The sequence below is a fragment of the Falco rusticolus genome, chromosome 7, assembly GCF_015220075.1.
Source record: "Falco rusticolus isolate bFalRus1 chromosome 7, bFalRus1.pri, whole genome shotgun sequence".
NCBI classification, from domain to species: Eukaryota; Metazoa; Chordata; class Aves; order Falconiformes; family Falconidae; genus Falco; species Falco rusticolus.
The window spans coordinates 37,081,013-37,105,569 of record NC_051193.1 but is presented as its reverse complement, the minus strand read 5'-3'; the positions used below and the strand labels follow the sequence as shown (position 1 = coordinate 37,105,569).

The following is a 24,557-nucleotide window of genomic DNA, read 5'->3' as shown; positions in this document are numbered from 1 at the left end:
AGAAAAAGAATATCATCATCTCCTCCGAACCTCCATCACTGTGATTTCATGCCTCGGACAGAACAGGATGCAACGCACACTACAAACAACCTCTGGTCTGGGCAGCACACGTCAGGCTTAGCAAAGAGAACGTCATCAGTCAAAGATCAATAGCTAAAATTTCCAGATTACTCTGAATCATTCTCCTGAGTGGCCTTTGTACTACCTCTTACTGGCTTTTCAGGAATAATTAGAAACAGGTGGCAGTTGCACTATTTCTGTAAGTTTAAAGCAAGCTGAAAATCAGAATTGAGTTGCTACATTTTCAACAGCAGAAAATGTCAACAGCACAGGCAATTTTCATCTGAATTCACACACGCTTTTTGCAGTGCTTCACAGAAAGAAAATCCAATTGACACAACAGCGAAATCCAGCATGTACAAAGTATGAAGCTCTGAAAATTAAGACTACTGTAAAATTTAGAAACACAGGATCCTGATGTGAATGTGTGTCTCTGAAACAGACTCTTCTATTACAGATCTTAGATTTGTATATGCCAGACATAGCTGAATGAAAGCCAAAGCCTAGATTAATCCACTTCCTATAAAAGTTGCCTAAATATGTATCTGAAAATGAAAACACAAAAAAATATTTATCAGAGAGCTCATAAAGAAAATAATACTTAATCAGTCACAAGTCAGTAACCAGTTAGCACACGTTCAGGAACTGACTCACCTTGAAGGATTTTTTGTTTTGTTTTTCTCTTGCACGAAATATACTTTCAGAATTCATTTTTTCTTTATAACCATTCTTTAATGTCCACAATGTTAACTATTTACTTACAAAAATAAGTGTTATTTTGTTCACTCTTACCTTCTTTTTCTATAAAGTGTCCCCTCAACATCATTTATGAAAAAAAGCAAAGTAATATGTCGGGTATTTAAAGGGTAAGCATCCAAATAATTTAGAAGATAAAGACTACATATTTTAAGAAACCTATCCTAGCACAGCAATAAGATGGGAGTTACAGCTGTGGCACAGATTTTAACTGAGGAAGAATCAATGCAGATTTGCAGATGGAAGTCACGCCTCAAAAAATGTATTAGCCTTGTCTAAAGGTGGGTAAAGATGACCTGGTAACTGCAGTGTTGCAAATCTATACTTGGATACTTGGGTGCATACGACTTGGATTTCCATAAAGCTTTGGGAAAATTGACAGGTCTTTAAAAGAGTGAAGCTACCATGGCACAAGAGGAACAGTCCTCTTGTGCATTATTAGCTTTTTCCAAGTTTGGAAAGACTAACAGCCAGTTGTCAGAAGGGAGGAAGGTTACTTGCAAGGCATTACAAGGTCTCTGCTGGAATCTGTGATGTTCACCATACTTGTGAGTAATCTCAAATACAGAGTAAATAGAAACTTTATACATCCTGCTGATGATATGGAATTACTCAGGACAGTCAAAACTAAAGCTGTTTGAGGAAAGGTATAGAAGCATCTCACAGTACCAAATGAGTAGCTGGTAAGGTGACAGATGAAATTAAATGCCACTTCTAAGTTTGGAAAAAAGATGTGTACACATTTTTGCACATAATGGCTGCCTGATGCAACTCTGGGCAACAAAGTCTACAGAGAGTTTAATGATTTAATGAAACAATTTCTTTTAATTAATTCACACCAGTGATTCAGAGTATTCCTGATAGTGCCTTTTAATTTCATTAAAAGTTGGTGGCATTTAGACTACCACAGTATTTTTTATAATTCCATTTGGGGATTGGTCTTCTCTGTCTTTACAAGTGTTTAATAAACACAAAATATTTCTCCTAACACTCTATGAGGTCAATACACTATATAACTCTCCTCTCACAAGGGATGGAAACCGAGGTATTTCAGTTAAATGATTTGCACAAAGTGCTAAAAATGTGTTGAGCAACTCTCTGCTAGAAAACTGTCATTTCCATTGAATCTTTTCCTAAAAGAAATGAAATTTAATTTAAGCTTTTCTTGACAAAGTGGAAAACTTTGTCAAGTAGATATATTTCAACCAGACGTTTCTGGAAAAGAAAGGTTCCAATTTTCACATTACAATTTTAGCCAAACACTACAATCAAATGACCCAAAGATGTATTAATTTGAATCTTTTTTCCTGAAGATGTTCAACAATTTCTCTTTTTGTTCCCACTTGGGATGATTTTCTTTTACAAAGCCTCTATTTTTTTGAGAAAGAGAAATGAAAGAGTTCATTCCCATACTAGATCTGTTTATCCATTACGTGCCATGAGTTGACAACACCACAAGAACTACCTCTGAGGAATTTTTATATCTTCTGCATAGAAACATCTGTCTAGTAGCATCTCTTCATAGATTAAACTTTCTGGGTACAGAGTAGGTCCCTGATGATTAACATTCCCTGAACCATCCTGTGAGAGGTTTGTATGCATGCAGGGAATACCAAAACAAAATGGAAGTGTCCTGCCCCAGACTGAAACTGCCCCTAGGCTTAAACTAAAGATTATTCTGGAAGATAAGGAAAAATACTGCAAAAAATTACCTAATTGTAATAGAGGAGTTGATATAAATTTTAAAGTCTGTGATAGCAACAGCACTGAACTATGATCTGAAATGATAGGCTTCACCTGCTTAGTCAATCTGTAATACTACATAAAGCCCAACTAAGGCTCTATGCGTATTAATACATTGCATTAGGTAACTGCTTGTGCCTTTTTAGATTTCTTCAGCTGCTGGTCTTTACCCTTGCAGACTTTCTGTTAAGTATGAAAACAAAATGTGTTAAAATAACCCCATGCACCAATAAATGCTGGGAGACGACCAACTGGAAAGCAGTTCTGCAGAAAAGAACCTGGAATCCTGGTGGACACCAAGCTGAACATAAGCCAGTGATATGCCCTTGCTTTGAAGAAGCCCAAAGTCATCCTGAGCTACATTAGGAGGAATGTTGTGAGTAGGTTGAGGAATGTGATCCTTCCCCTCTACTCAGCACTGGTAAAGCCACACCTGGAGCACTGTGTCCAGTTCCAGGCTCCCCAGTACAAGCGAGATGCACAACTATTGGTAAAAGTCCAGCAAAGGGCCACTGAAATGACTGACTAAAGTGCTTCACATGAGGAAAAGCTGAGAGAGCTCGGACTGTGTAGCCTGGAGAAGGGGTATGTCCTTAGTGTATATAAATACCTGAAGGGATGGTGTACAGAAGATGGAGCTAGACTCTTTTCAGTGGTGCCCAGTGACAGGACAAAACCCATGGGGGTTTCCATCTGAACATCAGGAAACACTTCTCAGTGTGAGAGTACCAGAGCACTGGTACAGGTTGCCCAGGGAGCTTGTGGAGTGTCCATCTGTGGAGATATTTAAAAGCCCTCTGGACTTGGTCCTGGGCAACCAGCTCCAGCGGCCCTGCTTGAGCAGGGGGGTTGGACCTCCAGAGGTCCCCTCCAACCCCAAGCATTCTGTGATGTGCGATTCTGTGAAATATTACTCAAATTGATACAAGATTAAGGAGAGAGAATGAAAGAATAGAGGAATAATAATAATAATAATAATAAAGAAAATAGTCTTTAACAAGAAAACTAAGGAAAAGATGCCTGAGCAACTAGAGCAGCAGAATCTTTCTGGTACATTTATTTATAACAAGTACTTAATAAAACAGCTAGGAAAAAATATAAACCAGAAGGAGGGCATATGCATCCCCAGATCACAAAGGAATTAGCTAGTTAATTTATGAGCCACAGACAATTAAATTGGTATGCCAGAAGGAGCAGGTACTGAGAAATGGAAAGGGAAATATGGATTAACACTTTTCCTATGAAAGTCCAGGGAATTCTAGCACTTACTTTCCAGTATCTCTTTCTTCTCCTTCCAGAAAAATAATTGAATAAATGCTATTATAAAAAAATGTATGAACACAGAGGGGGGCCAATAGCATAACTGCTAGGATGGAAGGTACCTCTGGAGTTCAACTACTCCAGCTTCTGCCTCAAAGTAGGGTCAGCGGTGAGATTTGACCAACTTACTCATATGCAGTTTGGTCTTGAAAACCTTCAAGGACTGCACAACTTCTCTGAGCAATCTGTTCCAGTGTTTGACCGCCTTCACTATAAAAAAAAGCTCTTCCTTACACCCAGTCTGAACTTGTCTTGTTTCAGCTTCTGCCTGTTATCTCTTGTTCTCCCACCACACAACATGGTGAATAGCCTGGTTCCATTCTCTTGGTGACCTCCTACTACAAAGGTGCCCAAAAGCCATTATCTTCTTCACATTGAACAAGCCTCAGCTTCTCCTACTACAGCAAATCCTTCATCGCCCAATCATCTTGGTGGCCCTCTGCTAAACACACTCCAGTTTTAAATTTAGATGACGAATCCTCACTTCAGAGATACTCATACTCTAGTGGTGAATAGCCCTTACAGGTACCAACTTGGTTGAATAGTTGGAATCCTTCATCTTAGAGAACTGGTATATAAAAGACACAATTTGAAAAGATCTCCCTATTCAGGAATGACTATAAAGCTTTTCTTAACTTTTATTGAGACCAAAGTCCCACTTAAACAATTAAATTTAAAAATCTACTTGCATTTCTTAAGAGGGATAGACTCAAGCACATGTTAAAGTGCTTTTCTGAATCTAACCTGTAACTGGACTTTATGCCTGATTACAGTGCCTTTCAAAACTTTACCCACAAATTATTCATATTTTCCTAAACACTGACAAAACCTTATGAACTGCAAAGTAATTAAAAGACAAAAGGTAATGGAAGAACATATATCAAGTCTGGAAAGAGGTGGTAGCAGACACAACAGAGTTCATTCAGTATTACTTAAGATTTCCATAAGCTATCCATGGTGATAGATAAACAGCACTTATATTTGTAAATTATACTGTACCATTATGAATGCTAGTGAAAAGAGTGAAATACAATGCAAAGGAGTTTGAAAATATCATGTCATGGAAGCCAATACTGCTTGCCTTGCTTATACATAATTCCCATTAAAACAGTAAGGTGTGCAGAATTTGGCTCCTGGATATAGGAAATAAAGGAACAAATCCAAAGCCTGCTGAAGTCAATAGGAGACATTCTTCTGACCTCAATGGGCTTTGGATATCACCCAAAATGAGATTCATTCTGGAAAAACGCAAGCTGAAGGAAATAATCATTCAAAAAGTATCTGGGAGAGAGATGTTTGGAAAACCTGGAAATCAAAGAATACCTAGGAGACTTTGTGTAACAGATGATACATGACAAGAGCTTATGAATGCTGTTACAAGATTGCAGCTTTTCTAAAAGCTTATTAGTCTAGAAATTAAAACAGAAAGTAGAAAGAGAAGAAAACAACCCATTCCATCCAGTTAGGGAGCAGAAGTCACAGGGATATCATATCACAGTGCAGGCAGGTTGTTTGTATGGAATTTACAATGTGACAAGCATCAAGTAAAAACACAACACTAAAGGTAATCATTCTGTTTGAGAAAACACTAATTTCTCAGCTCTTCTCCCAGATACAAGTCTGCTAGTATCCGCCAAGATGAAATGCACAAATGGTTTGCATATAGAAACTTATGGTCAGATTTCAATACGAGGCAAGTGTTACATTTGTGATTTGGTCCCCTTCTCATTTTAGTGGTGAAGGTCAGCAGGGCCTTTTAAGATTCCATCTTTCCCTCTCTACAGGAATATCTTGTGCTAAACCAAGGATTTCCTTCTTCCTCTTTAGTGGAAGGATGCTCACTTTCGCTCTCCTATATACCTTGCTGCTGTCAGATGGAGAAAATTTCTAAGAATATACATATACCTCAGTAAAATGAAGGTCTGATCTTATTCTCAAGATCAAATGGAGTCAGCATGCATGCTATAAATTCTCAAGCTACCTATCCTCAGCAGTTATTTCCCTACAACCTTATTGCGGAGAGCTGGATAAGGACATCCGTAAGCACGTGCTATGTATCAGGAGAACAACATAAACAAATGATAAAGGTAGTTTCCCCCCATCTAGGCTTCTGCCCACAAACTGTCTCCATTTATGCAGTGAAAGAAGCCAAGAATGGTTTGCATAAAGAATAGACTGATTGTACTGAAAAGCTATGGCAGCCTAATCCACCTACTGCAGTTCAGAACGACTTGGTCCTTCTCTGTTTTCACTCCTGTTGCTGCTGAGGAGAGGAAAACTTTATTTCTCACCAAAAAAAAAAAAACCCAAAACACCCAACCCCCTAAAACCCCAAACTCCAACACCAGCCAGGTGGCTCAACAAATAAGATTCAGCAGGCTTTGCAATTTCCTGTTTCATTGGTCCAGACCACCTCTATATATTTTTTGCTTGTAAGACATAGATAAGAAAAGGGAGAAGACAAGCAGACATCCCTGAATAAATGTCTTGGAATATATAATTGTAATATGATTACAATAAAAATAATAAAGCTCTACTTCATTGTAGAATGTCTTTAGGTTTGTACACAGTAGATTATGTGCTATTTAGTACCTTTATTTCTGTTAAAATCTTACTATTCTTAGACTTTAAAACAAGAATAATTATTTTTTTTGGAATTCTACAGCTGACCCTTCACAGAAAATGTTGGAAAACATTTTATTTCAAAACATTCATGCTTATGCTTCATATATTTTTTGGACCACTTCACATTAAAAGTTCATTGGCTTTTGCTAGAAAATCATGCCCCAACATGACTGTAATTCTTTCAGTGGGCTCAATCCTGTGAAATCCTGAGCACTAACTTCTACTGACAAATTCTTAGGTTTTCTCTGGATCTGATCTTTTGTGACATCACAAAAATGTCAGTGGAATGAAGTCACAAATAAAGGATTAATTCACATGGGTAGGAAGAAAAAGGAGCACATGGATTTTAAAACATGAAGATTGTAAAGAAATTCCTCAACAATACAAATGGGAAAAGAGAAATTATGGATAACATGACACACGAGAACATTTCTCAGTAGTCTGCTTTGCAAAATCTTTTTATAAAACTTCAGGAGGTTTTCTTAGAAAGTAGACCCCTATGCATATACTCTAAATTCTCCTTGATTTTATAACACTGATATTGGAAAAATCACATCTCTTGCCTGAGAGCTCTAGTTTCAATTAACGATGTTGAGCATTTTTTTTCAGATACACAGAGAGTGACAGGATTATAGACCACCGAATTGTTGGTATTTTAAGAATCTGACAGGCTCAGCACCATGTGCCATTCTAGCCTCTCTGTGTATCCTTTGTGGTTAAAACTCTTAAGCACTTTAAATTCTTTTGGTCGGTATTTTTTTCCTTTTAGGGCAGACAACTAGAAGCACATTCCAAGTAACCATTTATGGTGTACAGAAAATTATAAGATACTAAAATCACCTCTTTGAAGGTGTTTCCAGGCTTTGGATAGTAAAACAAATATTTATAAAAAAACCCAAAGTTGTTGTTTTAAATCTAGAATATAATTATCTATGTTCCAATTCAAATGAAAGACAGTAACAGCACAAAGACACAGCAAAATAATATATGTCAAAGCCTAGAGCCTTTACTTGGACAAATTCCCCGTCAAGCTTTGGTGGCATCTTTGCCTGATGAAATATGGCTGAGCCAGACCTGAAATAAGCAAAAATTTAACAAACCACACTAGTTGAATCAGCTATGAAGCAACAAATTAAATATTAAATTTTTTTTGTCTGAAAAATAATGACAATTTTGTGAATTATCAATACAAAAGTAGAGGTCCACTAAAGCAGGAGTCCTCAGACTCATTTATCCAGATACAATAGAGGACCAAAAAGATGTTTGAAGAAGCAGATGACTTTCCAGAATGTTTGATACAGATTGGAAGAAATATGCGAACAAATTTTTCAAATCATCAAGCTCTGGCAAACAAAACTGACTGTAGCTTTGCATAACTCCATTTACAAATGGCTCAGTCCTCTCACGTTTCTTCTTTTCCAGTGAATAAGACAAAACTGTGGACTGGTCCTGTGCAGGAGCAATATCTTGGTGCTGGGGAAGAAGTCAGTATTCCTGTGCTGCAACAAGGGAATGGGCCAGCAAGCAGGTTCCTTGGAGACCAACATCTCATTAAGAACTGGTGGACATGTAGCCCAGCAAACTGTCCCACTCCACAGTCCACTGCAGTAGGAAGCAGGGGACGAGAGTTGCTGTCAGCCACCTGCAGCTGGTATATCAGGTCATGGAGTAGGAGAAAGATTCTGGCACTGTGCTAGAAAAGTATGTAAGACATGTCCCTATCTGTGGGGGTGCATCGATGCAGGAGCCAAATCTATGAGTCTCACACTCAGTGCACAAAAACTTAACAGCTCAGATGGATGGGTAAATTCTGTATCAGTGTTGCATGGGATGAAAGCTTTGCAGTTCTGCAGAGGAATCTGGTTCTGCTCTGTACCATCTGTGCACCAATTGTGTGGATTGTTTGTTGAGCTTTGTTTGTTTGTTATTTTTCATTCGGGAAAGACATAGAAGTCAGTAAAAAGAATGCACTTCAGGTCAGTTTAACTCCTGAGCTATTCTTCTTTGCCCTCGGCACTGTTGATTATAGGTTCACATTTCTTACAAGAGTTAAAAAGAAGATTCATACCTAAATACTATGTTCTGCAATTTATTTAGTTTCAAAGATGACAATTTAATTTCAAAGTTTGTTCACATTACTGAGGGAAGTGGAGAAAATCTGAAAATACAAAACCCATAAGATTCAAGGTCTGATGTTAGATCCTTGCAGCTGACAGTGTGTTTTTATGTGCATGTAAGACACACACAATCTGTTTGAAACCTAATGACCATGTGATGGTAAATACCTGGCAGATCCAGACCTTGAAGTAGATGCTCCCATTAGGTTTATGCTAATACTGCTAAGACCATGTGTTTGTTTGCACGTATTCTTACAATATGCGTACAAATTAGACTGAACAGTTCTTAGCAGCAAGTAAAAGCAACAAAAAGTTTATACATACATTAAACATTTCTATAAATATGTGCATTCTATGCACATCTAATAAACACATTTCAGTCTATGCACATCTAATAAACACATTTCAGACAATTTAAAATCTTCATGTCCACAGGCCCTCTAAAAATGCTGTGGCACACACAGGGAGAAATCTGAGGCCACTAAAAATTAGGTGAGCCTTGCTTAATCAGGGCTCTTCAGACTACAGAAACCCAGAGAGGCACCCAAGAGAACCCTCGAGAAAAACTAAGACTATAATGACATCAAGGTGGAAAAAAGGCATTGCTCCTATCTGCTTCTTCAGAAGCTTCCCTTGACTTACAGGGAACACAGCACCTTATGCTCTCAGTCAACAAAAAGCAGCAGTGGAAGAGATCGACTAAGAATTGCATAAACATTGGTAAATGTCTTACAGGAATGTTTTTTAAAATCTTGATGTTCTTTTTTGGCTTCTGGGGTTTTGGCAGGAACTCCAGTCTCTAGGCCCATTTCTGTGTACACACTTTAATGATGGGCTTGATTAAGAGACAGTAATTCCCTGGAGGTTTAGCTATCTTATTGACACGTAAATGAGTACAATGCCAAAATCAAATGGTTATGTCCCAAACCAATGGGAAATCACAGATGCAAAGCCATGATGGATTCTTCATTTTTCAGGCGTCATGTATTTCTACTGTTTTCCACTGTATATAAGCTTTATAATCTCACCAACACCCAACCTGGCCTTGCAAGAGCCTACCTTCTGCCAAACAACAAGCAGTAGCAAAAATGTCAGCCTACATCTGCCCATGAGGGAATTACATAGGGGTCCAGTTATATTCGTCCCAGTAACTCTGCCTGCCAAGTGAGCCAGTGTCCCTCAAATGAGGATTTAAAGAAGAACACAGATGCTGGCTCTGGGATAAGCTAAGACAGACTGCTAAGGAAAATACTAGACAATGAACTGCATTACAGGCTAGTTCAGGAGTCAACCCCAAAGGAAAATAAGGCAATGATTTTATAAAAATGAACTTGCTGTTCTCCAAACTTCTCTTACACGGACTCCAAATTTCCAGTCAGGTCAATATAATTTGCAGGCACATAAGACATATATATATCTCAGGACAGAACTTTATATTTAAGGCTCACCTTATCTTGATGAAGTACAACCATTTCTGGGATGACACTTGGAACTGTTTAATAGTGATAGGGCATAAAATGAAGCTAGCCAGCAAAGCCGAATGTGGGCAAAGCAGCCTGCTTAGCACTTATAAAAAGTACTTGGGAATCATTACTGATCACAAATTCTGTATCTCTTTAAGATTTCTTAAAGACACCAAAAAATATATTCAGGCATAGAACCAAAGCATCCTCTATACTAAACCAACGGCACTGAATTGAGACTAATTGACCATTTTCGCCTTCCTCTCCCTGGCAGGCTCAAGGAGAAGAACCTTCTCCTACGGCTCTGCATTCCCAAGACAATTCAGTCTCCTGAAGCCTTTTCTCTTGCAGGAGAAAGTGGAGATGCTCCACAGCCTGCAGCGCTACCATATATTCTTTCACTGGAATAAGAAATGTTTCCAGATCAACAACTTAAGAAGCCAATGGAGCATCTGTGTGCCAACATTAAAGTCTCTTTTCATCTGTGAGAATTCCACGCTTTCTAAAAGCCTTGCCTTCTCATAGGAAGATGGCCAAAATCTCACAAAGATAAGAGTTTATAGCAGAAATCTAAAAGTTTTGATCACTACTTACTTTATTTCTGCTTTTGAATATATCTCACTCTACATGTGTACGTTATTCTGTATGTTTTAATTTATACTTTATTATTTTCTTTGGTTTGACTTCCATTTGATTTTCAGTTCATTATGAAATTGTGAATATTTTATTTTTCATCCTTTTTTAATGTTGTGGTTGTTCTCATTAGTATTTAGTGACTTTCCCCTTCACTTGTTCTTTTGTGTTTCCTTAAGGCAACAAGCCACTCCTGTGGTGCTGCATGGGGATGGGAGAAGTTGCCAGCAATTCAGGTTTGTAAAATGCAGCTCTAGGTGGTATTTCGACATTCTACATACAGTGGTACATTTTGTCCAAAGAGGTAATTGTGAGGTCTTAATTTGCCTCAATCACTTATATATATTATACGCATAGATATTTCTCACATAACAAGATAATATAGCAAGTACTTATGCATATTATACAAGTGAATATGAGTACATACATAAAATTTTCCAATATTCCAAGTAGCACAACAAATTCTTAAACAGCTTGGTACTTGCAAACACTATTACATGAAAAGAACAAAATGTAGTTGTCAGTCAATTAAAACCATTCATATACAAGGAACGTATTTTTGGTTTATTGATTTTTTTTACTTAATTCTTAAAAGATTTTTAGGCTATGATATCTAGTATTTCTCACGTAATAATAACATTTTCATTAAATCTATATGAAATCTGATCATTCATTTGCTGCATTAGAAACCTAACAGTGTAATAATCTTAAAGAACCACAGTGACATGAACTAGATACAGAAAGCCCTCACAGTCCATTATTATGACAAACTAGAAAACCCCAAACCCAAATACTGAAACTGAGAAATATAAATTTTGTTGGTTTTAGAGTAAGTGTGATGCAAACCCCACTGACACCTTTTGGAAAACAAATGAGCTTCACAACTTACACAGAAGGTCATCAAACTGAGAATCTAGTACAGCAGAGAAAAAAGCTGAAAAACAATATAAATTGTGTAACAGTTACTGATGGTTCAATGAATCTTTGAATATTGTGTTCAACTCATCTTCAAAAGATGTTTAGCTGAAAGAGAAAAGTGTCAAACTCAGGTAATGAAAATGTGGTTAAAGGCACAATATGACCCTATTATAAGAAGAGACTGAAATGACTAAGTGTTAATAAGACCCAGGCAACAGATAATCAAATTTTGGCAGTAAGTGCCAAGAACGGTTATGTCTGCAGTGTTGTTTCACAGCAAAGAAACACAAAGGAAGCCTCGTGTTTCTGATCACTACTGCAAATGTAACAAAGAAAGAAAATCTAGCGGAAAAGGACCTTGGGATATTGGTCGATATCAGCTCAATGTGCCCAGGTGGCCAAAAAAGGTAAGTGGCATCCTGGCTTGTATCAGAAACAGTGTGGCCAGCAGGACAAGGTAATGGATCATCCCCCTACAGTTGGCACTGGTGAGGCCGCACCTGGAATCCCAACTTCAGTTTTGGGCCCCTCGCTACAAGAAAGACACTGAGGGGCTGGAGCATGTCCAGGGAAGGGCAACAAAGCTGGTGAAGGGTCTGGAGCACAGGTCTTACAAGAAGGAGCTGAGGGAACTGGGCTTGTTTAGCCTGGAGAACAGGAGGCTGAGAGAGGACTTTATCACTCTCTACAGCTGCCTGAAAGGAGGTTGTAGTGAGATGGGTGTCATTCTCCTCTCCCAAATAACAACCAATAGGACAATATGAAATGGCCTCAAGTTGCTCCAAGTCAGGCTTAGATTGGATATTAGGAAAAATTTCTTCATCAAAAGAGTTATCAAGCTCTGGCACAGGCTGCTGAGGGAAGTGGTTGAGTCACCAACCTGGAGGTATTTAAAAGACGTGTAGATGTGGTGCTTTAGGACATGGTTTAGTGGTGGGCTTGGCAGTGCTGGTTTAATGGTTGGACTTGATCCTAAAGGCCTTTTCCAAACTAAACGATTCTATGATTCTATGAAAATGGAGGGGCTCAGTCATAGCCTTCAACAGCCTGACAAAGTAAACAAGAAGGCGTTTGATTTTCAGCCAATAAAGACAAAGTGAAAAATGAAAGTGGGAAAGCTCTGGGTAGAGCTTTTTTTGGGTAGAGGAAGACAGACAGATGTGCATGATATTGCATAATATCTTATTGCTTTAGAACAATAAATATGATTGGAGAAAAGTGAAGTATTTTTGAAAAAACTAAAAAATTAGAAAGTATTAGTCCTTCAGACGTGCTGAAGATGTTTAGACAAGGTACAGAGAATTTTGGAACAATGGAAATTCAATTGGAAAAGTACACTTTACATTATCAATGCCGTTTCCTCTGGAACCTGAACTCAACTATGGGATTAACTTTCCAAATCCATTACTGGACTACCTAGGATAGACTCTCCAAGAAGAGGCTACCAGAGACCCCCGATGGTTGAGAAAGTCAGCAAGACAGAGATATGAAATATTTCTGGAATTAAGCCCTTGCACTTGCTGTGCCAAGAACAGGATTTAAAACAGCAAAATAATAAATTCTGCGTGTGTTTTATCACATTTCACAAGATCTTAATTCATTTTTGCCACAGATGTTTGGGAAAAGTCATTGCACTTTCCACTATGGCCATCACACAGCTTCCTCAAATCAGTTTCAAAGTTAGCCCTCACACTGCTTCTGCATATGCATCAATGATCTGTGTTTCCTCCAACTCTGGAAGTGGATATGGCAGTCACATCGCTACATACAAATTATACTTGTCCTGAAATCGGAAGTTAAGGCAACCAGCAGCGGTTTGATGCTGGAAAGACAGCTTTTCTAAAATAATCGCCATTTAAGGGCCATTCAGAGGCAGAAGTCAACAGTCCCTAGCCCAACAAGACTGCACCAAACTGTACAATAGGAGAGACACACAGACCTTTCACATTCAGCCTACTGCTATCTGTCTGTTTGTCCTTCTCATTCTAGATTTCCTGCCTGCTTTTTTCCCCTTAAGCAGGTATTTAATGATGTCTTTGATATCCATTACTAGTAGAAAGGTGGCAATATGATTGTTTATTGTTAAAAGCTAGCAGCAATCATTTTCCATTGTTTCAGAAAAACTATGGGCTGTAGGTAATTGTGTTATTAAATTATTGATACACTGTTTGACACCATGACAGATCATTGACTGCAAATACTCCCAGACTTTTTGTCTCCCAGGCAAGGATGAAACTTAACACGTTACTTCATGTCCAAATTGAAAGGTAGAAAACTAAAAGATGCAGACTGAATGGAGCACTACTGCAAGGCTCTCTTACGTTCTCCACAGTGTTCAGTATCATATCAATTAAAACATGCTTATCAAGATATTTTCTGTATCTTTTCACTAAGTGGATGTAACCGTATGCTCTATGAGATGACCTAAGAAAGCAGGACCTCCTAAATAATAAGGAAAGCCAAACTGAAGGAGTTATGGAAAGAAATCACTTAAATAAGCAATATTCACCACTTAAGAATCTAGAGAAAGGACTAGAAATGGTGACCATCTGAAGTCCTACAACTATACAGGAAAAAGCAGTTCAAAATAATTTTAGAAAGATTTTACAGTGACATGTATTTATCTTTCACATACTGATCATAGTGACAAACAAGCGTAAGACAAGAAACAAAGCCAATTTTAAGAAAAAAAATATAATCATTTTGCTATTCAAGCCATGGATCTGGTAACAGATGGAAATTGAACATCTTCAAGACTGTTCTTACCATAATGACTACTTGGAGAATTTACTAACTACAATTATAGCCACAATTAGCACTTTTTAAGGACATACATGCATAAAGCACTGAGACAGATCTAACACCAAAAAAAACACCAACAACAACAACAACAAAAAACAAAGAAAGGTTTTCTGGTGCTTACCAGTTGGCTTATCAGACTTCACAACTGGAATCTGATTTGTCTTTTTCACCACTTCCCCAGATTACCCCAGGGTCCTGGCTTCCAGAACATGGATTTGTCTTTGTGATTTTTAGCGACACCTGCAGTTCTCTAAGAAAAATGCAGTGAGAAGGTTTTTTTCCCATGGTGCAACGCCAGTATAATGCCCTCTATCTCATCTATTCGCCACTAATGAGACACTGGGCATAACTAAAAGGCACAAAATGAGATTTTTCCAGTGGCTGTTGGATCAGCCCACTGGGGGCCATTCCCAGGTAGCATACCTGGGACTTAGACCAACTCAGAGCGCTCTTTTACTATCAGAGAACAGAACTTTCTTCCCTTTACCTTATGGCAGCCCCCCAATACATCCCAGTTGCAGCTCAGGGTCTACCTCTTCATCGGCACAGGTGATACCTCCTAAGTACAGGCTTTTTTCTAGCCTGCAATACCAGAGACAGAATACTAGCACTATTTAGCTACTCACTTACCAATACACTGTGCAAATCATGATGTCACTTGTTATAGCTCTTTCTCATAGAATTTCATACTATGTCATTAGTAGACATATATTTTAGCGATTGTTAAACATCATCTGGAGAAGAGTTATTGATCCACAAAGTAGAGACTGAATGCCTCTTAAAAAGAACTTCTGACATCAACAGGTTGTAATGGCGTTGCTACCTATAATAAACAATTATTGTTTATTTAAAGAGCTTCTCAGAAACTGTGAGAAGGCTCATTGCTATTTATCCCAATGCATGGAAGTTAGCCTGCAGCTGGAATGGAAATAGGGACTAACATTTCCAATGAACAAAACCTCCAACTTTTAGCCAAATTTTAATTGAAGCTACATAGCAAATAAAACCTTTTGGGTTTTATTATTTTCTAGGGAAAACCAAACTCTGAAAACAAAACAGTATCAATGAATTTTGGATTATTTTTATACCACAAGTCTAAATGCCCTGGTTTCAGAAATGATATATAAAAAAGTATTTAGAAAGCCTTGAGCAAATAAAGAAAAGCCAAATTTTTTTTCTGAAAATACTGAGGTGAATATTGATGTATTTTTCCAATGTGAAGATATTTACCTGTTAGCAAACTGATATTCCCAACTCCATCTTCTCATGAGCATAGACTAATTCTTAAAATTAATCATTATGATTTTCATTCCACAGTTTTAAACTGAGTACCAGTATGTTCTGAAGGCTTTATCGCCTCTTAGAATTTCACATTCCCAATTAATCATTAAACAATCACTTTTCATTATGTACACTGTTTCCCCCTTGGAGTGATGTTTATTTTTAATAGACAATGGTCCGATAAATATTCTGGAATAGATAAACTGTTTATCACTACAACTCATAGACTTGTCTAGTAATGAAGAAATACTGCTATTCTGTAATTCAGTAAAAGGAAAAGATAAGGCACCCAAACATGCAATTATTGTCCTTTTTGTTTACAAGACACACATACTAAAATTTATTCAGCAAAGCGGTCTGGAATCAATAATTCTTCTGAGGATTAGACTTCTAGGGAAGTGTTGTACAGAAGCCTCTTCCGTAATTCATACTGACACCTTACTAAATCCTAGCTAAATACTCTGGATCAAGACCATAGTTGCAGCATTCAATAAACAAGGATTGTCTGGAAACAACACCCTTACAATATTTAGATTCCCAGAAAATAAAAAACCTAGTGAGTTTAAAGTTTGCATAAAGCTTGAGACCATGGTGAAATCAAAATGCAAGTCAGTGGATATGCAGCAAAGTTGTGGAGGCTTAGATGGGAACTTACATGCATGTCTTAGCACTGCCTAGGGCAGAGACATTATACAGAGATCCCATTACGTTTAAAAGACAAGATCATGTGCCTTGAAGAAGGGTTGTCTGAGGGTTAATGGTAGTGTCATCATACAGAATACTGCCATTAGGCACTACCATCTATCTCTTTCAGTAATAAATTAACTCTGATAAAAGACCATCTTTTCATTCCGAAATACTGGTTGACTTCCTCTCTCGAGTACTTGTACTGCTAGATGTGTCCAAGCCAGAATGCCTAGCTCACCACCTGTTTCAACAATCTCCTTCCATAGGCAGATACTCCACCAGAAAACTGAATACGGAATGTAGAAAATAGAGGGATCCCATATCTATTGCATGGTCCCTGACCGGGATTAAACATAAATCAGGGACCTAAAACACATTATCAAGGCTTACAATCTTCAAAGACTGTGGAGGCACAGACCATCTAATATTAGTAATTAGTAAAACACTGTTCCCTTTGCAACAGAAGACTCATGGCAAACAGAACTGGTCTAAGAATTCTTAAGACACTGCAGCAGAATTTAATTCTGGAAATAAAAATTAAGGAATGATTAGAACGCAAATTTTCAATGAGTATCGCATGTCTTAAAGGCAGTGCTCTGTAGCTATGAAAACCACCACTGTTGAACAGGTAATGCAATAGAATGGGAACTTACATCTGCCACATGAACAGTCTGGAGTGATGTGATGTGTGAGAACCCACCTGGCCTCCATTAAAAAGAGAAAAGTATAAAAGTAAAAAGTATAAAAAGTATAAAAGAGAAAAGAGTAAAACAAGAACACAGAGAAACAACCTGTCGAGCTGTTTGAATCTATGTCTAGAAAACCAAACCAAATAGTTCAGCAACTAGCACTGCAATGATGTTGAGAAATAAGCAAGCCCACTTAGACTGATGAGAAAGGGGGTTGATCCCTGTTAGCCAGTTCAAGAAGCAGACACCTTTGGAGTAAAACACATACATACCACTGCGTACTGACATTGATAGTTTAGACTCTCTGGCATGAGCTCTTCTTTTAATGATCAGACAAAAACGTATTTTCTCACCATTCCTTCTAGCAGAATAGTTTAGATCCCTGAGTAGCAAACAAATGACACTCCTCCTGCCAGGGATAGCTGAAGAGATTTTAAACATCAAGGAGGAGATTTCAGGAAGTTGGACCATGCAGGCAGGACAATGTCAATAGTGCTGATGGTAGCCAGTGTAGCCTTAACAGTCTAAAGGATGCAAGAAGCAAAGCCACCAGGTCAGAAACAGTCAGGAAGCAGTAGTGAATGAGCCAACATGGATACAGTCCTACTGTGCTCTGTGGATGTTGCCAAAGCTGATACAGCTCCCCAGCAGATTGATGCTGTAGGATAGAAGCACTGTGTGAACATCCAGCATTCTCTCCATAGACTTTACAGAGTAAATCACTAGGACATGCAACATCCCTGGTGCTACGACGAACACATCACCCATACGATTAGCCTATGTACCTACCCGAATGGCCCAAGAAATTTTGGCTCTGGTGGCACGCTCAGGGGAAAATGAAAAAGCAAAAGCCTTCTTCATTAATCTGAGAAGAAACCTTTGGAGTCTAGCTGCTTTTTGCACAGTGTTTGCATTTTGAACAACCAGCAAATAGAATGCCCCTGAGAAACTTGGCCCTAATTGAGAAAATCAAGGTATCCTGCATATAGGCTTGACCATGGGACATAACCTTCACATGTTCTGCACAACTGAAATGAGGCTTTGGACTAAATCCTCAATGCAGGAGAAGTAAAAGGCAACATATTAACTGCAAAACATCTGCAAAGCATTCCCTTTCAATAAAAGAAATTCCTTATATGCCATATGCTGTGTAGCAAGGAAAGGAGCAACAGCGCATCTCCACTAATATTGCAAAGACAAAATTTTGTATCTTGAATGCCTGGGCCATAGCAAACCCATTGCAACAGCAAACATAGACCTATTTCAAAAACTTGTGGTTCAGGGACAGGTATTGGTTAAGACCAGAAGGCATATCTAGGACTTAGCTTTTTAGCTTTTTTTCCCCAGCAACAATAACCTTTGAGGTAAAGAGTACAGCCTCTAAAAGGTTGATCAGGCAGTAAATGGAAACAGCAGTGCTAAATATGAGAGGCATTTTGGGGGAGCCTCTTTCTCCAAATAAATAAAGATTTAAGTCTGCAGGTGCCAGACTTAGAGGGGAGAACAGAAAACAGGGGACTGTTCCTCATCAAAGAGATTATTGGATAATAGGGAAATACCAGGAGAAAAGCATAAACTACTGCAGCTGATTCCTTTCCCCACAAGGTAAACTGCATGTCTGTTCTTTCTGTAAGCCACAACCAACATGCCATGCCTAAAATATTATATATTATAAAATAAAATTATAAATTCATATTATTTATAATTATATATTTATTATAAAATTATATATTTATTATAAAATAAAATTCAAAGGAATGACACACATTTCTCTCTGGCTGCACATTAATATCGTCCTTAAAACTGTGCAATGTCAGTATATATTAGGAATTCAGCACTTAAATAGTACTGAAAATATAAATAGTGCCAGAGTTCTTATCTCTGTACTCGATCACACAAAGCCCACCCCAGATAACTTTTTATCTTTCAGTGTGTCCAGCTGCACATTGGGATTCAAGGTCCTGCTCCTTATAACCAAGCTTAATGCAGAAACTCTTATTAATTTCAATAATGCAGGATCTAATCCTACATGTAACACTAGCAAGAGACTGTCATATTTTCAGGCAGATCTTTAGTCAAAAGATCATTTGCTTAAGGACAATATTTTTGCAAAAATCCTGTGTGAACATAATAAAGGGGTTAAACAGAAAGATATTAAATCAAAACACTTATCAGTTCTTCCTGCTTGTATCCCTATTCATATCATAACACCTCAAAAAATAGTGAATTACTTAACAGTTGCAGCTGGTACAAAATGCATTTGGAATAACCATGAAGTTCTACAGTTTCATCAGCAGCATGCTTTGATTTAAACAAAGGATAGCTCAAATTCTATTCATCTCTTCCTTCCTCAGATAAGTGCTTTCTACCTTTTGTGAAAACAATTAGCAACATGACAAAGTAGGAAATTAAACAGTTTGGGTTTTAACAAAGGATTGGAAAAAGCATAAACTGCATTTGATCTGACAAAAAAAGTAGAATGATCAACTGACTGAGCATCTACATGAAGTTAAAAGTTTGATGAACACTAATTGGCTTAATTACTTCAATTAAGACTAACAGCACATGGAGAGAATAGGAGGAAGTATTATTGGTGATAAAAATTAGTCAGGACAGTAAAATCTAAAACTTACTGCTAGCATTTGCGGTACTGAGCAACAGGAAATAAAATTCATTAACTACAAAGACAGTATCTCTGACTCTGGAATTTCCTGAACTACAAACTGCTGGAGCTGACGAGAATATTCTAACAAAGTAACAATACATGATTGCCCTGTTCTAATGTTCTTTCTTCAACAGCATTTTATTTTATCTAGTGCTGGAGAGAGGAAACGGGCCTACAGTAACCTTTGGTCAAACCTAATATAATTATTCTAATGTTCTTAAAATGGATGATGGATGCATAAAATCAATAAAGGCAGCATAAAACATAAGGGGAAAACAGGTAAAAAGATTATATCAACTATTATCATAGTGAGAGGTGGTCTTGGAGTCATTACGGATGATTCTTTGAAAACAGCAGTACAATATGCAAGAGGATTCAAAACAGCAAGCAACATAAACTACTAGGAAAGAGACAGAAATAATTCTGAGACAATATAAACCTACCATGTTCCCAACATCTACAAAGTATGCAGTTCTGACATTCCATCTCAGAAAAAAAACTACCCTATAAAACTATAATTTTAGTTTCTAAAAAACTACAGCTTCTATGAAACTATAGGAGTTTCAAAGAGAAAAAGAAGTATGGAACAGCTTCACAAAAGAGAAACAAAACACACCAAGATGCCTCACTTAAACAAAAAACACCCAGAAGACTGAAAGCAAAAGATGACTAATGCCGATGTTGAGATGATTAACACCATTAATGAAATTAAGACAGGCAACAGAGAATAATAATCTGTTATTTTTTAGTCTGCAAATAATAAGCCTCACCAAACAAAATTCTCACATAGCAGGTGAGAGGCGGCAATATTAAGTTAGATGGACCTTTGGCCTCATTTTATGTGGCCGATCTTACATTCTAAATTACATGAAGTAAATATGGTCAAGAACTTATATGTAAATATTCATATCAAAATAATATAAATACAGTGGATGTTCACTATTCTTATAATTATTTTTATCCATTTTATGGAAAGAGCTACTAAAAGTTGAAGCATATTAGCAGTTAGAGTTCAGCAAAAGACCAGCCACAGCAGTTTCCTGTAAAATTCTTACACCTTCTTTTGAAAGCACAAATGTATTGGCAATTTTCAGAAACAGGATACAGAACCAGATGGAATTCTTATATTCAGATGATAATGAAGTGCAAGTCTTTGAAGTTCTGATTTTTCAAGATTTCTGAATAATTTTCATTTCACAGAGCCACATATTCCAGGTAATACATTTATGAGGTCTTGTTTATTGTTCTGTATTGTCCATGTTTCTCAAATCTATTTCCCAGGAATATTTCTTTTAAAATGTACTACTTGTCATGTCCCAATACCCAAGCATACCCATGTTTTATTTTTTTTTTAAATTCCAGAAAGACTTAGGCACACTGAGTAAACAGATTTAATAAGCTGAACTCAATCGTGACTTCTCCAGTTACATTTTTTGGCAGAAAATGCCTTTCTGAGTTTCTATTTCAGTAAGATTCACTTAATACAACCAAAGCTGAGTAGGCTTTGATCCACAATTACAAAGTTAAAATATATGGAGAAAGAATAATGCTGGGAAAATGCTCTCTTGGCAAATAAAAGTTGGAGGAGATTAATCCCACCAATTTCCCACCTTTAATGAGTTCAAATCTTGCCATCGTTAATAATACTGAAATAGTTATTAACATTTATTTAAATATAATTAGAGAAGGTCTTTGGACCTGCCAGTAGGATAGGAAGCTATTGGAACTTTTATCACATGAGCAAGATCAAAACCAAAGCAGCTATACTCTTTTTTTTCTTTTGCATTAAGTAACTTCATAGCCCAAGCATCTGACTATCGTCTTGACTTAAAGTACCTGGCTATAACCCAAAGACAGGTTCAAGTAAGGTTCTTTGATTCCACACACATGCACATACACACATTCTTTCAACCCACCCTCCTTGCATGCAGAAATCAACAGGAGTTAAAGGCAGCCAGCGCCACAAAACATGTTCAGCACTTTGCAGGATGTGGCCCTTTATCCTTATTTGCCCCCATGTACTTGCTTAGTTCTCTTTTTGACAGTTCTACTAATAATGTTCCTCTGCAACAAAAAATACTGTCCAAAAACCACGGACGCCTACTATCATCTTTCCTTGAAGTGTTATACAGTCTACATCCCCAAGTTACTAAATGTAGTTTCTACATTCTATATCATCAATTTTCAAAATTAAGATAATTCTGAAAAATAGGACAATAAAATTTTCACTAAAATGTGCACGATTGGAAACTTATTCAGTAAATAAAGTCTTAATTTTTCCTTGAGATATTATTCTATTGTAGTCTGTAAGATCTCTACTTAAAATGTGGAGCAGAGTTTACCCTTGTCATCCAGCTCCCCTGACTTTGTTCAGACTGGAAAACTGTCCAAACTGAAAACTTTCTGCCTGTATTTTTAGATTCCCATTCAACACAAATGACAGCATTAGATCGATGGGAAAACAGGAATGATATACAGCTAGATCTTGTTCTGACACTTAGGATGCATGTCTATATCCAGAAGTCCACGGATACCATAGTAGAACACAACAGTTTACATACAGCGGTTCTATAAATTTAGTGGTAATGAGGGCTTAGAAAATTCATGATCCTTCTGGACTTCATTTATGGATCATCAAATAAACTATTAAAATTTACTGAAAATCGGCCATTAGTGCCTGAAAGCTGCATTCCTAAATGCATGTTTAGATTCCAAAATAAAAGTAACTTGAACTTTTTGGAAGACAGTCAGCAATTTGTTTGATTGTGAGTCTATAAGGATGTTTAGGAACCACATTTTAGCACCTAGGCTTGAAAATATTAGTTCAAATATTTTGGAGTTTATATTCTTTAGAGATCATACTGCATTTAACTATCTAAACATTTAGCTTATTATTTCCTTAAAATGTCTGTTATTAAAGTAGTAATCAATAAATTTCCCATACAGTTTTAGAGTGAGTCGGGGTGGAAGATTATCTAATTGGAATCTGTATTGTGGAAACAGCAGTGCAGAAGTATTTTTCATTACTGGCTTGTTAACCAGAAAATTCCTAATTCCAAGTAGCCAAGTAAAAGGAAGAAAAAGTCTTCCTCATTTTCAAAGACATAGGCTGTTTAAAACTTTTGATTCTTTTACTGTTTACATGAGTATAATCACTTTGTGTTTTGTTTCCAAGTAAATGAAATAGGTATTGAGATTTCACGTCTTTCTACAAGTCCATTAGCGGCTAAGGAAAGAAAGCAGTCAACGAGACAGGTAAGAACACACCTACTGTATTATTTGCCACTCAGGTTAACACATCCCCACTTCTTTAACAGATCTTCCATGCAGTGTTTGACAGTCACATCTCCTTTGCAGGCCTCTGGTTAGTCATCTATAAAAGAGATATAATATTCTTGTCAGAATATTCAGGTGTTTACTTTATTAATATTTGTTAAGTGCTTACACATTCTTAGATTATTGGCACTAAATAAATAAAAAATACTGCATATAACTTGCAGACACCTTATTTAACAAGTTTCATGAGGTAGTTTGTTAGCTGTCATGGTTTAACCCCAAATAGATTTTCAGTGAGAAAATTAAAACATTACCCACATATCAACATAGAAATGGAACATTTTAACAAGCCCATACTATTGGTATTTGCACTATAACCTATACCTAGTGCTTCATTAGTATTAATGCATTCATAAATCAGGATGTATTTTTATATTAACTTGTCAGAAAAAGTTATAATGTGTGCACCAAATTATACTTTACAGAAGTGGGATGATACTACAGTATTCCAGTACATTGTATTAAATGCACTCTAGAATAGGAACTAAAATAGATGAGTTGCAATATCCTGTATAAGCACTACCTTCCCAAAAATTTCTCTTTTGTACTACAACAACATTTTCTATTTTTAAGTACATTTTAAGACCTAGAATTCTACAATCTGTTTAAAAAGACTTAAAAGACAGATACTATTTATGATCATTATAGATCTTTGGAACTAACAATACCTTTGAGGCAAACAGTAAGCCTAAATGGTCTAATGGTTCTTTTTAATCAACAAATTAATGTTCTTATCCTACGTAGGAACTGCATTTTAACATACTCCACAGCTCATTCCTTCCAATAAATCAGTGATACGAATCCTAAAAATGCTGAGCACTCTCTTCTCAAATTTTATATTGTTGCACTATTTCTGATCTCAAAACATGCTACTGATCCAACTCAATAAAAAAGTACTTTTTAATATACACCACACAAAAAAAGAGTCGCATATCTGTCAACCAGATTTACAGCATTTAAATAGAACCAGTTTCCAAACAAAAGGCTATTTTCATACTCAAACACAAAAAAAATTATCTGAAAGCAATCACAAGAAAATAAAAATAAAATTACTTAGATCTGGAACAAAACCCATAGTGTACATAAGTCATAGGAACACATACCCAGAATACATAAGGTTATTAGGTGGCTCGATTTTAAAAGCAGATATTATATAATCCATAGAACTTCCCTCACTCTTGATGCCACTCAGTTTTCAGAATTCTTCTTGTGACATGAAATAAATTTTTGTGTTTCAGTGAAATCAGTAAGGAATTCAAGCAATGAAGAGACAACTGAGAGGTAAAAACCACCCTATGCATTTACATAATCTTCAAATTATATTAAACTGATTAAAACTAATAAAATTTTTAAGCAGTTAAATAAATATTAAGGGAAGTTAAAATATCAATATTCACAGGAAAAACAGATGTTGTAACTAATAATCCAAAAAACACCCAATTCTTCATTTGCTGACTAGTTG

At 36.9% G+C, this 24,557-nt stretch overlaps 1 long non-coding RNA gene across 1 annotated transcript in view; it reads right to left on the bottom strand.

Moving 5' to 3' along the window:
* The window catches only part of LOC119151161, a 94,312-nt gene that overhangs the window by 47,365 nt on the left and 22,390 nt on the right, over positions 1 to 24,557 (bottom strand). Inside the window, exon 2 of the long non-coding RNA XR_005105324.1 lies at positions 23,027 to 23,132. This is a non-coding gene — a long non-coding RNA (uncharacterized LOC119151161). The remainder of the gene's footprint in view (positions 1 to 23,026; positions 23,133 to 24,557) is intronic.